Source organism: Hippocampus comes, unplaced genomic scaffold (assembly GCF_001891065.2).
Source record: "Hippocampus comes isolate QL1 unplaced genomic scaffold, H_comes_QL1_v1.1 scaffold158, whole genome shotgun sequence".
Lineage (NCBI taxonomy): Eukaryota > Metazoa > Chordata > Actinopteri > Syngnathiformes > Syngnathidae > Hippocampus > Hippocampus comes.
In genome coordinates, this window is record NW_017805548.1 from 2075780 (window position 1) to 2088706 (window position 12927).

General features: G+C 40.8%; 1 protein-coding gene across 3 annotated transcripts in view; it reads right to left on the minus strand.

Moving 5' to 3' along the window:
• The window catches only part of mtus1b (microtubule associated tumor suppressor 1b), a 100486-nt gene that overhangs the window by 72491 nt on the left and 15068 nt on the right, over positions 1-12927 (minus strand). Inside the window, exon 1 of one of the 3 annotated variants that reach the window (XM_019879667.1) lies at positions 8847-9014. The exons of the other annotated variants lie outside the window; for them this stretch is intronic. The gene's annotated coding sequence lies outside the window, so the exon portion shown is untranslated. Of the gene's footprint in view, positions 1-8846; positions 9015-12927 lie in introns of those variants that run through there. 3 annotated transcript variants of the gene reach the window in all.

Genomic DNA, 12927 nt, shown 5'->3' on the forward strand with positions numbered 1-12927 from the left:
CACACACACACACACACACACACACACACACACACACACACACACACACACACACACCTATACACTTGTGACCAACAAAGATGCAAAATTATTCTGTTTAGTTTCCACGAGCGCTTCAACTACCAGGAGAAATTAGTCAAATCTATTGTGAGGGATAATTTCAGGTTCGACTCAATGCTGATTCCTTGATTTACATGACACCACGATAATGAGACAAATCTTTTAAAGATGATTTCAGTGATATCAGTAGAATAATTCCAGCAACAGTAGTAACAATTTAAAAATCGTCATTTTTAAAAAATGAAATTGCAAAATATATACATTTACATGAAATAAACTCAAGACAAAGTAACTTCAGATTGTGTGTCTGTATCATTTCAATATTCAACAGATATGTACAGATCTAGAACACTTGTTTCCCCAAAAGACCAGTCAGGGAACAGAAGGCTCACCTTTCCTTCCTCACAGGATTTGGCAATCACATCACTGCGTCACACATTACAGCAGCACCTCTGCAGTCAGCAGAGACGCAGCCAGGAGTAAAAGAGGCAGTGGACCAAGCAACACAGTCTTTTGTAGAATCACATCCACAGCAAAAGTGGTTGCCATAGAAATAACAGCATTCTGAGTCACTCTCAAAAACGTGTGTGAGTGTGTATATGTGAGCGCGATGAACATTCTACCCACAGCTGAGGGCATGTCTATTTTGGCTTGTTCCAACGTGACAAAAAAACACTCAGTGTTTCGTGTACTGGGAAACGACCAATGACAGCTTTGTGACAGGGTGTGCTTGAATGAAGTGAAGGACTCCAGAGAAACGATTGTGGATCAACATGGTGATTACAGAAATACGGGGAAATAATTAATTGACAGTGTCATTCCATTCAAATCTGGTCTTCGGAGTGTGAAAATATTACAAATATCTTGAGTGACAAAGAACACAAGACATGTGGAGCTCATGGATAAATAAATCCACAAGGTCAGGGAACGATCAGACTGGCTGTTTGCCACTCCAATCACAAAGTTGTCTCGTGGGAACGATAGTGCGGTTCTTGCTATTACATAACCATCTCGCATGTTCTTTAACTTTTGCACCATCATTCTTAACAAAAAAAACCCCACCTGGATGCACAGAAATGAATAGATATTTCTTTCAACTATGAGAGAGAGCTCAACGATGGTGTGTTGCTACCTAAAGGAATAGTTGCTCTCATGTGAACAAAAGATCCAGAGCACATCGAGTGGCCATACATGGTCAGAACTCAGCACACAGTCTGAGCAGCAGAGGGGCATTACTGCTGTAACCGAGCAAAAATGACCCCAAATACAAGACCTTCTACTCAGCCCTGCAGTGTTTCACCTTGACTGTGGCAGCAGTGAAGCAAGTTTCTTTGAGCGGTGCTTGAGATTCTCATTAATGACAACCTAATCCATATGTACGAAATTGAGGAGATTTCTCTTTTTCTGTATGATTTCTCAATCTCTGTATGACCAAATTGGAACGACCCAACTAAACAACTAAAAAAGCTGTATTTAAGAGACAATATTGGCGGTTTTACTCAAGCTACACGGTGACTCCAGTTATTTTCTACGGACACCCAGGCATGACACAGCAAAAACTTGAAAAACTAATTTGTGCACATGGTGTAACGATTACGTACGGATGAGGAACTATTTTGTGGGCACAAACTACTACTTTGTGCACATGGACTACTACACTTTGTGCACAAAATAGAAAGTGCGCACAAAGTAGTTGTTCGTGCGCACGAAGCAGCCATGGCTTCTTACAGGTCACTTGAAAAGAGAATCGAACACACCTTTCTTTCAAAGTTGGAAGGTCGAAGGAAAGCGACACAATGGACACGGACGGCGTGACTGAATTTTATTTTAGGCTTGGGATGAATTACAAGGACATCATGAAAAGACTGGCATTGCAAGGAATCATTATCACCGAGAGACATTTGATCAGACTGTTGCTTTACCGGCAGAGGTATTGATGCCGGGATTGCTTTTATTGTTCAGCAACTGCAACGTTCTGGGAAAGATCATAGTTCCCGGTGGATGTATACGAAATGCAAACTTTTTGTCATAATAGCACTACTTAATCTTGCTATAAAATAAAAATGTCAGATGCAATAATTTCTGGGTCTTTGAAGGTACTGATTAGGTCTGTGAGAAACGAGTCTATGAAGGTCCGCTTGATTTGTTTACCCTCTTGTCCAATAAGGAATTGTGTGCACGCTGTATCTATTCCATGCACACAAAGTAGTAATTGGTGTGCAGAAATAAGTAGTTTACTGCGCGCAAATTTGTAGTTCATGCGCACAAGTTTGTCCCGCCCCCTCCCAAATGTCATGTCTGGGGCTCCGTAGTGTGCAAACCTGTGCAATATGTAGTGACACAGCTTGCAAATGAGGCAATGAAGTCAAAATTACTTGGGTACATGGGCTCAAGCATTCAGCATTAAAGGACAATCCAATGAAGTTTTTAAACAGAATAAAAAGATTCTCCCATGTGGAAATGGCTTGTTGTGCAGTGCTCCCACTAATTACAACTACATCCAGTGTAATGGTTAGATTTATGCTTAATCTTTTTTTTTTTGTTTGTTTCTATGCCGTGATATGCTTCTATTCTCAGTCAAAACACAACACTGTGCAATAGTCTGAGGCCACCGCTAGCTTTGCTTTGATGAGACTTTGTCAGAGTTGTCAATATGAATTGTTAAACATGAAGGAACAGGACACAAATGAATAGACAAAACCTTGTAGTAGAGGAATGTTTGGTAACTGAACAACCAATGGACCTTATGAGTGGCAAAACATTAAACATTTCCCGTGGGGAGGTCCACTAGGTCAGATAACAGTTTCAGCTGTCAATATGTTACCAGCTAGTGGGAGGCCATCTGACCGTGAAATAGGCTCTGTCATTAAACGTGTGATAACCGAGGGTTGTGTAATAGGTAGATAACATTCAATAGGCCAGTGCTGTTTCTTTTCGACATCAAAATTGCATCAAAGGTTTTTATTTTTCAAAGACGAGGAGATAGCTCCTCCAGCCAATGCTGTGGTGTGCTGCTATATTTGGCCTCAACTATGTTTTGACTATTAACATGTATGCATTGGTGTCATTATGCATTGACATGCCCACGGGAAGTGAACATGCCACCTTAGACCAAACATGGAAGCATGGTAGAGTCTATTACATTTCATGAACAAGTTATTATTGCCGGTATTTGGGAATTATCTGGATAAAGGCATCATTTGTTTATATACCTGTGGGTCAACATATGATTGGAACTATCAAGCCCTCAGAATCATATTAGCAACGCCAGTCTATTACCCATCCTTGATTAAGGAGAAAGTAGCCTACCAAGTAACAAACAAAACCAAATGCAGAGCTCTGTGAATTATTTCCATATTTATAATTGTAAATCCTTGATGGAGGTTTGCACTCTACTTATTGGCATTCTAGTTTTTAATGATCATTATGGCATTACGAAACAGCAAACCTAACGGTGGCCAGTGACTTTTGCACAGACTAGTATGTCAGTTCATGAAGTCGATCCAGTATGAATATTTTGAATGCATTAAGTTCACTATAGACCAGGGGTGTCAAACTCATTTCACATTGTGAGCCACATACGGCCTCGGTAGATGTCAAGTGGGCCGGACCATTAAAATTACACCATACTCTGCTAAAAATAACCAAAATAGCATGTCTTTCCTTTGTTTTGGTCTAGCACAAGAACATTCGGAAAATGAACATATTTAATTTTATGAACATAACTTTGACAAAACATTTCATGAAGCACCTTAAATTTCCTTAGACAAATGTGCAATTTACTTTTATCATTCACATATATGCGTTGCAACTGATCCCACTGATTGTACAAAGGCACAAAACTTTAACAAGTAATTGGTATTGAAAAAATATAGTAATGCACAATAAGATTAAACGAGATATATAAAGAAAGGAATTTTTAAACCATTTACACATGTGCATATAAAATCGAAATGTAATCCCTGCCTACACCTTACAAACTAAGGAGAGTGCTATTAAATGTGTAAAGAATAAAGTATTCACGTGTCCTTGACAGCGTCTGCTGTGTTGGGTCTGTTTCAGTGACAGACTGAGACTGCTGTTGTCTTCTTCTCTGATCAAAATAATGTTGTCATCTACTCTGATCAAAACAGTGTGTCCCCTAGTGGATATTCCATGAATTGCACCATATTAAAAATATTCATTCTGTGTCTTTCATGCATTTTTTCACTTTTAAATGATCCTGTAGGCCTGATCGAACATCCTTGGGGGCCGGTTCTGGCCTGCGGGCCGTATGTTTGATGCCACTGCTATAGACTGTACATGTTCACTAGTTCTGTTCAGCAACAGGTCCATCATACCGTTTTCGTCTTCCAGGTCCCAATCTACTTAACACTTAAGATCAACATTTAAGAACGTGTCCTGGGCTTTACAGAAATTCATTGAAAATATTAAACTTCCACACTATAATCAAAGGTTTAAATCTAACACGAGGCTACATTCCAAGATCAAACACAGTTGCAAAAAGCATTCAGAAAAATGTTTACCTTTTCCACCATACAGGTTATTGTTCAATGACTAGCATTGCACAAGTCAACATTTCAAAGTCCACAAACCATTCACTTTCCAAATGCTCTGTATGCACACCTATCTATTCATACACCCATAGGCACATGCATATTAGCAATGCTGAAAGCATAGAAGCACGAGTGCTTATCAAGGACATAACTTACCAGACCTGTAACTTTGAGTTCAGTAATCCTTTAAAGCTACGCAGTCAAAAAAATGTGTGTGTGTGTGGGGGGGGGATTCATGGAAGCGCCATCAGATCGCCTCCTCTCCCTGCTTCAGTCTGGCATGTACTTGACTATGTGTCCTCAAATACACAAACCTCTACACAGTTATTCCTCCTCCTCACACACACACACACACACACACACACAACACACACACACACACACACACACACACACACACACACACACACACACACACACACACACACACACACCACACAAACCCCACGCTGCACTGCACGCTCGTGCGTCACATCACATTATCACTGTTGTGGGTAGGCACAGGAGAGGGAAGACTGCGCAGTATGTGACGTGGTCATAAGAGGGAAGGGGGGTGGCAGTGAGCCCATGGCCCCGCGTTATATGGCTTGCTTCTGGCACTTCGGACCTTGCAAGAAAATTGTGCACGTCACAGTCAGTGCACAGCAATACACAAAAGTGAGAAGAGGGTGGAAGGTATGACTCACTCATGTGTTTACGCAAGATGGTGGTGGGTAGTGGATGCGTGACTACTAGATAACCTGTGCTGCGTGGTAAATTATGGCCCACTTCCCCTGTACCTGGTCACTTGAGGCAAATTAGAAAAAGAGTACAAAGCTCAGTAGGGTTTGAGTGAAGGCAATCTCTAATGTGGTAATTCACAGTGGGACCGAATTGGCAGCACAAATCAGTGCCCAGAAAATGAGGAGCTGCTCACAATTAAGGGTGCGGGAAAAAAATCAATTCACTCAACTACTGGGATTTTACATGCCAAGCTTCAATAAATAGATGTCAAAAGTTCAGAATCAATTATCCTGATGTTTCTTTCCTCCAGCAGATGGCAGCGAGGAGCCAGTATGATGTGGTGAGTCAGCAGGCTTAAATATTCAGCAGAGTCACGTTGTCATCTGAATGAGCCAGTGCCTGACCAAGGCAGCCTGCTCTTTCTGAAATAAATGGCCAATGAATTGATTGAGGTACATGATTCAACTTGTGTATTATTTATGGTTTGTATTGTTTAGAATTGTTTCAAAATGTGATAAGAAAACAATGTATTGTTTGAGAAAAATACCAAGAATAAAATAAAGTACAGTCAAACCTCGGTTTTCGAACGTCTCTGTTCTCGACCAAATCGGTTTTCGACCAAAAATTTCGAGGTTTTTTTATGCCTCGGATTACGACCAAAAATCGGTTCTCGACCAAATTGAGCGCACTTGCAAGCGCCACTCGACTCCTCTCGCCTTCCTTACACGACGAAGTGACACTTCCTCAGGTAGCGTTCCATTGTGAGCAGACGTGTTCAATAAAGATTTAAAAAAAAAGAAGAGCGCCCAATGTGAGCGGACGTGTTCAATAAAGATTTTTTTCAAAAAGCATCGTGTCTGTAGACATCTACGCAAATCGGACTGTTATTTCTGCATTGTGTATCAGCCCCTAATCATGGCACCAAAGAAAACAAGTGGCACTAGTAAAGATGGTGGAAAAAAAGAGAAAAATAGTACGCAAATCGATTGAATTTAAGAAAGATTTGATAGCGAAATATCCATCAGGTGTATGTGTGTCTGTGTTGGCTAAGGAGTTCAGCATGCCGAAATCGACAATCAGCAGCATCCTAAAAAAGAAAGACCATCTTAAAGTCACTGATGTGGCTAAAGGATCTTGTGTGTTTAGCAAACAAAGGCCACAAATATTAGAAGGAAGTGGAGAAACTTTTGCTTATTTTCATAAATGAGAAACAGCTAGCAGGGGACAGTCTTAGCCAAGATTCAAGATTCAATTTGTGGCCAGTTCAGACAAGGAAGCTGCCGAAAAGTTTAAAGTTGAGTTTGAAAATCTCATCAAGGCCGAGGAATGTCTTCCCCAGCAAACTTTTAATATGGACGAGACGGGACTTGTGTGAATAAAGCAGTTCAGAAAATGGATGGAGGGATGTTACCTCGTACCGTAGCGTAGGGTTGCAGAGAGAGATCAATATGAATTGTTAAACATGAAGGAACAGGACACAAATGAATAGACAAAACCTTGTAGTAGAGGAATGTTTGGTAACTGAACAACCAATGGACCTTATGAGTGGCAAAACATTAAACATTTCCCGTGGGGAGGTCCACTAGGTCAGATAACAGTTTCAGCTGTCAATATGTTACCAGCTAGTGGGAGGCCATCTGACCGTGAAATAGGCTCTGTCATTAAACGTGTGATAACCGAGGGTTGTGTAATAGGTAGATAACATTCAATAGGCCAGTGCTGTTTCTTTTCGACATCAAAATTGCATCAAAGGTTTTTATTTTTCAAAGACGAGGAGATAGCTCCTCCAGCCAATGCTGTGGTGTGCTGCTATATTTGGCCTCAACTATGTTTTGACTATTAACATGTATGCATTGGTGTCATTATGCATTGACATGCCCACGGGAAGTGAACATGCCACCTTAGACCAAACATGGAAGCATGGTAGAGTCTATTACATTTCATGAACAAGTTATTATTGCCGGTATTTGGGAATTATCTGGATAAAGGCATCATTTGTTTATATACCTGTGGGTCAACATATGATTGGAACTATCAAGCCCTCAGAATCATATTAGCAACGCCAGTCTATTACCCATCCTTGATTAAGGAGAAAGTAGCCTACCAAGTAACAAACAAAACCAAATGCAGAGCTCTGTGAATTATTTCCATATTTATAATTGTAAATCCTTGATGGAGGTTTGCACTCTACTTATTGGCATTCTAGTTTTTAATGATCATTATGGCATTACGAAACAGCAAACCTAACGGTGGCCAGTGACTTTTGCACAGACTAGTATGTCAGTTCATGAAGTCGATCCAGTATGAATATTTTGAATGCATTAAGTTCACTATAGACCAGGGGTGTCAAACTCATTTCACATTGTGAGCCACATACGGCCTCGGTAGATGTCAAGTGGGCCGGACCATTAAAATTACACCATACTCTGCTAAAAATAACCAAAATAGCATGTCTTTCCTTTGTTTTGGTCTAGCACAAGAACATTCGGAAAATGAACATATTTAATTTTATGAACATAACTTTGACAAAACATTTCATGAAGCACCTTAAATTTCCTTAGACAAATGTGCAATTTACTTTTATCATTCACATATATGCGTTGCAACTGATCCCACTGATTGTACAAAGGCACAAAACTTTAACAAGTAATTGGTATTGAAAAAATATAGTAATGCACAATAAGATTAAACGAGATATATAAAGAAAGGAATTTTTAAACCATTTACACATGTGCATATAAAATCGAAATGTAATCCCTGCCTACACCTTACAAACTAAGGAGAGTGCTATTAAATGTGTAAAGAATAAAGTATTCACGTGTCCTTGACAGCGTCTGCTGTGTTGGGTCTGTTTCAGTGACAGACTGAGACTGCTGTTGTCTTCTTCTCTGATCAAAATAATGTTGTCATCTACTCTGATCAAAACAGTGTGTCCCCTAGTGGATATTCCATGAATTGCACCATATTAAAAATATTCATTCTGTGTCTTTCATGCATTTTTTCACTTTTAAATGATCCTGTAGGCCTGATCGAACATCCTTGGGGGCCGGTTCTGGCCTGCGGGCCGTATGTTTGATGCCACTGCTATAGACTGTACATGTTCACTAGTTCTGTTCAGCAACAGGTCCATCATACCGTTTTCGTCTTCCAGGTCCCAATCTACTTAACACTTAAGATCAACATTTAAGAACGTGTCCTGGGCTTTACAGAAATTCATTGAAAATATTAAACTTCCACACTATAATCAAAGGTTTAAATCTAACACGAGGCTACATTCCAAGATCAAACACAGTTGCAAAAAGCATTCAGAAAAATGTTTACCTTTTCCACCATACAGGTTATTGTTCAATGACTAGCATTGCACAAGTCAACATTTCAAAGTCCACAAACCATTCACTTTCCAAATGCTCTGTATGCACACCTATCTATTCATACACCCATAGGCACATGCATATTAGCAATGCTGAAAGCATAGAAGCACGAGTGCTTATCAAGGACATAACTTACCAGACCTGTAACTTTGAGTTCAGTAATCCTTTAAAGCTACGCAGTCAAAAAAATGTGTGTGTGTGTGGGGGGGGGATTCATGGAAGCGCCATCAGATCGCCTCCTCTCCCTGCTTCAGTCTGGCATGTACTTGACTATGTGTCCTCAAATACACAAACCTCTACACAGTTATTCCTCCTCCTCACACACACACACACACACACACACACACACACACACACACACCACACAAACCCCACGCTGCACTGCACGCTCGTGCGTCACATCACATTATCACTGTTGTGGGTAGGCACAGGAGAGGGAAGACTGCGCAGTATGTGACGTGGTCATAAGAGGGAAGGGGGGTGGCAGTGAGCCCATGGCCCCGCGTTATATGGCTTGCTTCTGGCACTTCGGACCTTGCAAGAAAATTGTGCACGTCACAGTCAGTGCACAGCAATACACAAAAGTGAGAAGAGGGTGGAAGGTATGACTCACTCATGTGTTTACGCAAGATGGTGGTGGGTAGTGGATGCGTGACTACTAGATAACCTGTGCTGCGTGGTAAATTATGGCCCACTTCCCCTGTACCTGGTCACTTGAGGCAAATTAGAAAAAGAGTACAAAGCTCAGTAGGGTTTGAGTGAAGGCAATCTCTAATGTGGTAATTCACAGTGGGACCGAATTGGCAGCACAAATCAGTGCCCAGAAAATGAGGAGCTGCTCACAATTAAGGGTGCGGGAAAAAAATCAATTCACTCAACTACTGGGATTTTACATGCCAAGCTTCAATAAATAGATGTCAAAAGTTCAGAATCAATTATCCTGATGTTTCTTTCCTCCAGCAGATGGCAGCGAGGAGCCAGTATGATGTGGTGAGTCAGCAGGCTTAAATATTCAGCAGAGTCACGTTGTCATCTGAATGAGCCAGTGCCTGACCAAGGCAGCCTGCTCTTTCTGAAATAAATGGCCAATGAATTGATTGAGGTACATGATTCAACTTGTGTATTATTTATGGTTTGTATTGTTTAGAATTGTTTCAAAATGTGATAAGAAAACAATGTATTGTTTGAGAAAAATACCAAGAATAAAATAAAGTACAGTCAAACCTCGGTTTTCGAACGTCTCTGTTCTCGACCAAATCGGTTTTCGACCAAAAATTTCGAGGTTTTTTTATGCCTCGGATTACGACCAAAAATCGGTTCTCGACCAAATTGAGCGCACTTGCAAGCGCCACTCGACTCCTCTCGCCTTCCTTACACGACGAAGTGACACTTCCTCAGGTAGCGTTCCATTGTGAGCAGACGTGTTCAATAAAGATTTAAAAAAAAAGAAGAGCGCCCAATGTGAGCGGACGTGTTCAATAAAGATTTTTTTCAAAAAGCATCGTGTCTGTAGACATCTACGCAAATCGGACTGTTATTTCTGCATTGTGTATCAGCCCCTAATCATGGCACCAAAGAAAACAAGTGGCACTAGTAAAGATGGTGGAAAAAAAGAGAAAAATAGTACGCAAATCGATTGAATTTAAGAAAGATTTGATAGCGAAATATCCATCAGGTGTATGTGTGTCTGTGTTGGCTAAGGAGTTCAGCATGCCGAAATCGACAATCAGCAGCATCCTAAAAAAGAAAGACCATCTTAAAGTCACTGATGTGGCTAAAGGATCTTGTGTGTTTAGCAAACAAAGGCCACAAATATTAGAAGGAAGTGGAGAAACTTTTGCTTATTTTCATAAATGAGAAACAGCTAGCAGGGGACAGTCTTAGCCAAGATTCAAGATTCAATTTGTGGCCAGTTCAGACAAGGAAGCTGCCGAAAAGTTTAAAGTTGAGTTTGAAAATCTCATCAAGGCCGAGGAATGTCTTCCCCAGCAAACTTTTAATATGGACGAGACGGGACTTGTGTGAATAAAGCAGTTCAGAAAATGGATGGAGGGATGTTACCTCGTACCGTAGCGTAGGGTTGCAGAGAGAGAGAGTCCATCGTTACAGCCATTAATTTCGGGTTTATTAGTTCAAGGTGTAAAATAATGTAATCTACAATTGTCACGATGAGAGAGAGAGAGAGAGAGAGAGAGAGAGAGAGAGAGAGAGAGATGTTATTTGTATTTTTTTTTTACAATGTTAATGTTTATGTTAAAATTGATAAAAATAAAACAAACAACATGTTTTTACAATATTTTATGTATTGCCTGCTCTCTTATTACATCTGTATACAGTTTAAGGTGTTAAACAGCAAAAAAATGCTTAAAAAAGTTGTTTTCTAGACTTGGAACAGATTAAAATTTATTGCATTGATTATAATGGGAAACATGGTTGCAGTTTTCGAACAAATCGATCTTCGAACAGCCTTCTGGAACGGATTATGGTCGAAAACCGAGGTATGACTGTACTCTGATAATGACTCGCAAATCGCAGTATAATCAAAAATCAACCGTGATATAAATCTAATCGTCACACAAGTATTGTGATTTGAATCAAATTAGGTGGGAAGTGAATCGTCCCACCCTGGCAGTTATGTAGGGTTGCAAGTGGTGGCAACTGCCACCTTCACCAAATGCTTCGTCACCCCAATTACCAATGAATCTATCCATTCATCCATTTTCTAGTCTGCTTTATCCTCACAAGGGTCGCGGTGGGTGCTGGAACCTATCCCCGCTGTCTTCAGGCAGTAGGCGGGGGACAGCCTGAACCGGTTGCCAGCCACCAATGAATCTATTCATACTAAATTTAAAATGTTATTATAAATGGTCCTGATATCCTGCGATTGGCTGGCAACCAGTTTGGTTGTCTCTCTCGCCTACTGCCCGAAGACAGATAGTAAGGAATTTGTTCCTTACTGTGATTTTATTTAGCCCCTCTCTGTTGTTGGTTCTGTTCAAACACGAAACCAAAGAATGTAGAATGCTGTTGGAGGTATTTACTGCTCACTGTGATTACAATCACCTTTAGTGCCCCTCGACCCCCACCACTTTTAGGGCCCCCTCCAGAGGACATGTTTGACATCAAAAGAGTAAACTGTTATCTCAAGCATCTGTGTTCCTGCCATCACACCGATGATCAGACCGAAGACAATAGTGGGTAGTGGGGATCTGGTCTCACCTCACCACTCCCAACTTTTTCCAGCGACACCGGGTCAGATGACATGTACATTTCTTTGTTTCCAGGATTTGCATGGAGGCATAACTGCCCGCCTCTCATTATCATATTGTCCCTATATATTCTCATGACTGCATTTTTTCTACGCTTGCTGACGAGATCTGAAACTCTCAGAAGCCCGAATCGATTCGTGTTGCTTTGTGATGAACTGAAGAAAAGACGACATGGTGTTGGGTCTGCTTCCACCTTATAGAGAAATAAAAGAACCTGTATCCAAGGAGGGCCTTAAGGAATTGGGCAGATCCCCTCCTCTACAAAATGGCGTCACGAACAGGATTTCTCTGGAAAAAGACCAACACCGGTTTCAGGACTTTCAGACTCAGGCAGTAACCAAGGAGCGCTCCACTTTAAACAGGTAAGAAGACACACCTGTTCCTGTTATTCCGGGCAGAGTGTCAAGATTCGGCTTATGTCCAATAAGGACCGATTAAATCAAACTGCTCTGATCCTGAATGTGTTGAACCAAGTATAGTGATTGGATTTTACGTAGGTGGCAAATACCAAATTGATAATGAGTTTATATGACTATGGAAAAAGAAAGCACTGTACAGGAAAAATGAATTAAGGAGTTGTGTGAGGTATATTCAAAACAATATACCGTCCAAAATTTGCCACTGAGTCGTAGATAACTGAATTGGCACAGTTATTGAGTCACCGGTAGGCGGTTTAAATTAGGTAGAACCGTTGAGTCGTAGGTTCGGCCAGTAGCTGACGAGCAAAGACCAAACTGAGTTCGTAGGCAATTAAAAATCGGATGTAATTGCTGAGCCAGGTCCAGGTAATCTTCTATTATTCTGGATGCTGATCAATTCGTAGGACTGATGACTGGAGATCGCAGTTTGAGTAAACAGCTGTATTTTTAGGGGAAGTTAGGGACAGCTCCATTGGTACAACTGGAGAATTACGTGACGTCGCACGGTCCATAAGGGCGAATATTGGAC